Source organism: Quercus suber, unplaced genomic scaffold (genome assembly GCF_002906115.3).
Source record: "Quercus suber isolate HL8 unplaced genomic scaffold, Cork oak 2.0 scaffold_135, whole genome shotgun sequence".
NCBI classification, from domain to species: Eukaryota; Viridiplantae; Streptophyta; class Magnoliopsida; order Fagales; family Fagaceae; genus Quercus; species Quercus suber.
This window is the reverse complement of record NW_027069597.1, coordinates 514,548-520,358: the sequence shown is the minus strand read 5'-3', so window position 1 is coordinate 520,358 and position 5,811 is coordinate 514,548. Positions and strand designations below refer to the sequence as shown.

The 5,811-nt window shown below is 35.2% G+C and overlaps 1 pseudogene; it reads right to left on the bottom strand.

Annotated features, from left to right (window-relative positions):
* Positions 1–3,048: 3,048 nt before the first annotated feature.
* LOC112031141 (G-type lectin S-receptor-like serine/threonine-protein kinase LECRK3) lies at positions 3,049–5,423 on the bottom strand (annotated as a pseudogene).
* Between the last annotated feature and the right edge of the window lie 388 nt (positions 5,424–5,811).

Below are 5,811 nucleotides of genomic sequence, written 5' to 3'. Positions count from 1 at the left end.
CCAATGTACTATTGATTATGCATTATTATTTGACTAATATTTTTCTGACCAAACCATTAGCCATTTTTCTCTTTTAAACTTTTTGGTGTAAAATTCTCTAATCTCATGGTTTAATTCATTGTGGTTCCTAGGAATGGTAGATTTCGTATTTGAAATGTCTTGCAAGTTTCGGTGTGATTTATTGTGGTTCCTAGGAATAGCAGATTTGCTATTTGAAATTGTCATGTAAGTTTTAATTTCTTAAAGTCAGGTTCTCTTTTTTAGTCTCTCATAACAGGGAAGTACACACATGAGTGATTTGAAGAAACTAATTTTTTAAAATTTTAGGGGATATTGGACACTATATACTTAAATATACTACGTTATTTAAGTTTGAATATATGTGGTAGAAGTATGATAACTAAGTTTATGTTAGATGCAAAGTTCATTAGTATGTAAAACAATCCTGCGCACTGCGTGGGTTAAGCACTAGTAATTACTAATTAGCAAGTAAAAGGCTACTAAATAACAAAGGAGCAAGACCAAGCCATCTAGCTAGGGAAAAAAAAAAACTATAGCCACATTTTTAAAATGCGGCTATAGCCAATTTCAAAAAAAAAAAAAAAAAAAAAAAAAAAAAAAAAAAAACAAACAAACAAACAAACAAACAAAAGGGTTATAGTCGCGTTTTTAAAATGTGGCTATAGCTGTCTCATATAGTTGCCTTTCAAAAACACGACTAGAGTATGTCCTATAGTCATGTTTCAAAAATGCGAACATTGGTCTTGGCCTATAGCCACATTTGTAAAACGGGGCTATAGACCCCTCAGACCTATAGTTATAGGTTTTAGGCCATGGCTGAAAATGCAGCTAAAATAAACGCGACTATAGGCTGAATTGATTTATAGCCACGTTTTCAAGAGCTATAGCTGCGTTTTTAAAACATGGCTATAGGACTTTTTTTGTTGTAAGTTCTTCTACCACATATTGACTTTGGTTTGGATGGAAGGAAAAAAGAGAGTAGAGAGTAAGGATGAGGTTGGAGTGTGGGGGAAGAGGGGGGGAGGGGGGGGGGAGGCGGGGGGGGGGGGGGTAGTGTTCTATACTCTCTCTTATTTGGATATATGTAAAAGAACATACAAATGATATGTCAGTCTATATAAAGTTTTGATTATGAATAATGGAAAAACTCAAGCGACTTTGAGTTCACAACATATATGTACATATATATGATTTTGCTTTTCCACACAAATAGGCTGTAAATGAGCCAAGTTTTGCCGAGTAGTGTGTGTTTGAGCTTGGTTCGTCAACAAAAATCAAATGCTCAAACTTGGCTTGAGCTTGAGACAAGCCTAAAAACAATGTTTGAACTCGAGCCTATAAGAATGCCAAAAAATTTGAGCTCGGTTTGGCTTGGCTTGATTATTTAGTCAAGCCAAGCTCGAGCTTCATATCAAGTTCAAACTCAAGCTCAAGTCAGACCTTTTAGCTTGGGATCCAAAAAAATTGCATTATCAAATGCTTATATCACCAAAAATCAAGTAAACAAATATACATACATACATACATACATATATATATTTATATGTAATATACTCATTTTATCATGCTTCTAACACTCGTGATTAGAATTTGTTCAAATTACAACTTTACATAATTAAATCCATCCATCATCATTTATTGTCTAAAGTTTGAGTAATTGTTCAAAATACAATCTTTACATCCACATTTGTCATTCGTACAACTATAATCTTCACAAATCTAAATAAATTAACATTCCAAAACATATGTGTAATATCATAATAATAAGTTTATTTAGTAAACATATATCAAGCTATAAATGAGGTTAAACTCGACATGTTTTGTATTGAGCCCTATTATTCACGAGCTTGTTCACAAACAATTTTTTTTTTCTTTTGCTTGAGCTTGGCTTGTTTATCAAACAAACCTAAAACTAAGGCTCAAGCTTGACTTATTTGTAAACAAACGAACATGAACGAGCTTTTTATCAAGCCGAGCCAAAGTTGTTTATGAACGGTTTGGTTCGTTTACAACCCTTACACAAAAGATCTAGAACTTGCTGATTTTTCATTTTATGGTACGTGCATTAATATTTAGAATTGGTGCAATTTTACTCATGATGCAATGACTTTGTTATAAGATCACAACCACAAACAAAATAACCAAAAAAAAAAAAAAGGGTGTAAAAATGGGAAGGTAAAACAATGCAATCTATGAGAGATAGGGATATACAGTTCAAAAACAATGCAATCTATGAGAGATAGGGAGACATAAGAAGTATCTCCACAAGCTATGCACCTCACAAAAATGTGAGACCCATAGTATGTGAAAGACTCGTTCCATTGAATGGACGCAATAATGTGAGAGAGTACAAAATGTGAGATTTTTTTACTTATTAAAAATAATAGATGAAGTTTGGATACCATTTAAACTCAAGACTACCTGCTATAATATTATAATAAACCACCATTCATCCCAAAAATTCTGATGTAAAAATAAATAAATAAATAAATAAATAAAGATAAATTTAATCATTGAATTATCATACAAACTGTTGGAATGGAGAATATAATTCTCTTTATTAGATTATACAATATTGTACACTGGAAGCTTGTATACATAGAATAGCTAGAGAGTAGCAACAAAACGAAAGTAAGGATAATCGTTAAATAACGTAGATAGTACATTAGTAGAATGGACTTAATGATGTGTTTGAAAGTGGTGTACACTGACGCTAACAATTAATAGAGTCGAATCCAATATACAAGACATCTCACAACCAATTTTTAGATTTCAATTATCTTTTGCCTTAAAAAGTTTGAGACAGACTATATTTATAAGATTGCCAAACATGGTTACAAAAACTTCAACTGCTGTAAACATATTTATTTTTTGCTTTAAAAAAACATTATTATCTGCATAAAATTGACAGCAAACATTAAAAAATACAAGAGAACATAGATAAAGAAAAAAAATAAATAAAGAAAGCGTCAAATGCAACATTTTAAGAAATGCATACATATACTATGAAAATGAAGCACGCAGGAAACTTGACTTCTTTCTATACCAAGGGCTTAGGCTGCTCAATTTTCCAAACCATTCCTTGTTTTTCTCATAACCTAGATCATACTAATAACAGAAGTGGGATTTGGAGGGATTGGGATGTCTGCAGTCCCTTCCAGCATTATTAGAACCTTTTTCATTGAAGGTCGAAGTGATGGCTCTTCTAGAATGCACCAAAATGCCACTTTAACCATTCTCTCAAATTGTCTCTTGTCGACCTCTTCATCATTGATTAGTTTATCTAACTCACCACACTCAAAGCAACTATAGACCCATTCTTCAAGAATAACCTCTTCCTCGGGAAGATTACTATCTACACTCCTTCGGCAAAATATAATCTCCAATAGAACTATTCCAAAGCTATAGACGTCTACTTTGACTGTCACGGGACAATTTCAACGATGCCACTCTGTTGCAACATATCCCCTTGTGCCCCCAATATTAGTGGACGTTTGGCTTTGGTTTGGCTTCAACAACTTTGCGAATCCGAAATCAGAGAGTTTTGCATACCTATTTTCATCCATGAGTATATTTTGAGGTTTTATGTCACAATGAATGATTTGTGGCATACACTCTTCATGGAGATAAAGAATTTCCCTTGCAATATTACAAGCAATTCCCCTTCTTTCATCCCAAGAACGTTGTTTTTTAGGTGTGAAGAGTATATCAGCAAGTGAACCATTGCACATATACTCATACACCAAAAGCCTATTCGATCCATCATGACAATACCCAAGAAGACGGATTAAATTTCTATGATGTGTTTTTCCAATAACTTTCATCACGGTCTGAAACTCTCTTTCTCGCTCAGCCAACAATTTCTCTAGTCTTTTCACAGCTACAATCTTTTGGCCATTCCCTATCATCCCTTTATAAACTACCCCAAATGCACCTCCACCAAGCTCCTCCATGAAACCATCAGTCATTTTTTCAAGTTCTGCATAAGTAAATGATCGTGGACCAACATCCTCATCAACAAAATTTCCCATATTAGATACATTTTCATGTTTGGAAACATGGGATCTGTAAATAACAAATGCAGAAATGGCCAACACAGTGAATGCAAAAGCAACTAATGTAATACTGACAATTAGGATGTCCACACGAAGCTCTTTATTCCTTTCTTTTGTCATAGTTCTATTTGTAGAGGGTGTAGATGTACTTACCTTGATAAGGGCTACACTTGAATCACTCTGCCTTCTCCCAAATCTCATGGGAAGCCTTTGCTTTCTGCATGCCCCGTCTTTGAATAGCGCAGCTTCCCAGTTACAGTCTTGCAAACATGCAATTTTGCAATCCTCTATGTTTGATGAAAACAACGGGAGAGAGTAAGTATCATTTTCCCATACAGTGTCAATTTCTTCTTCCATGACATACGTCCCTTCTTTGCAATTGTCTACAGTTAAATTCCTTTCACAGCCTAAAGTCCTTTTGCTCTCATCAACGAATGCAAATCCAGGAAGACATGTGCAATTATATTCTTCATCATATATGACACAAAATGCATTGACGCCACATAAACCCTTAGGATCACACTTGACAATGGCTGACCATGTAACAACCCAATCGCCATTCTGATTCGTATTGTACGAGTACAGCCGCAAGAATCCATCATCATCCATTCTCAGACGGTAGAGTAAACCTTTTGTAGAGTTTCCTCCTGCAGATATAGTCACTATGCCATTGCCATTGGCCAAGTAAAGATGACCATCAACATCAAGGTTTAGAGTCGCATTTAATTGGGGTCCCTGTATACCCTTAGACCAATAGCCATACTCAATATAGTATGGGGTACCAATTGGGTATAGCGCGATGAATCCATCTTGCTGCATAATGGCACGAAATCTACCCGTTGATTGGTTCGACTCCGACACACTGGAATCCAACACATCATCATAAAAGAGTTGCTGAGTTGGTAAAAGGGTATCTGTTGGATTCTGGAAACTCTCCCATATTGATTGGTTATCTGAATTATAGACAACAAAGTTGCCTGTATCAAGCATGGATGCTGAACTAGCAGTTTCACCAAGAACAACTACACTTTTCGTTGTGCCTTGTGCCGATTGCAGAACCAAACGTCCAGCACTTGTGAAATTCAATGTAACTGCAGCAGGAACTGGAGGATCGTCTCGGTTGGCTGTCCAGACTACAGTCTTTTCTGGAATCCCAGCAAAAAAAACTCCTACAGCATAGCCATTGCCTTGCTTGTAGAATCCAAAGGCATATTGACCAGAAGGTGATGGCCATGAAGAGTTAGTGGTAGGTGTTAAAAAAGAGCCTGGGTTCACATTGGATTGCCCTTGTTGAGCTTTCGCTATGAAAATAGCAGAGAGAAGAAGAAAAAGAAAGGTAGTTGCCATCAATGAAGAATGGTTCTTTCACTCTGTGTTTGGCTTACTCTCACTGTAGTTGGAAGTGAATAATCATCTTCCAATTCACCTTCATATATATAGAATCAATAAAACGAGCAAATAAATAATTTTTTTTTTGGTCGCTATAAAGTCTGTCGTCATCAATAGGTCAATTTCTTCCAGATCAATGTCGTCATCAGTGGTGTAAGTCTTTAAAGATAAGCCAATATGGACTGGTCTACTCTATCTTCAAGGAATCTGAACGCGTAGAACAAGTTACAATCACAGAATATTTGGCAACTATAAGAGAAATGTTTCAAGAGCAAACATTTTTACAATATTTTTTCAACAATTGAGTCACAAGTTTTTATTTGATCTCAATCAACATTATTTTTAC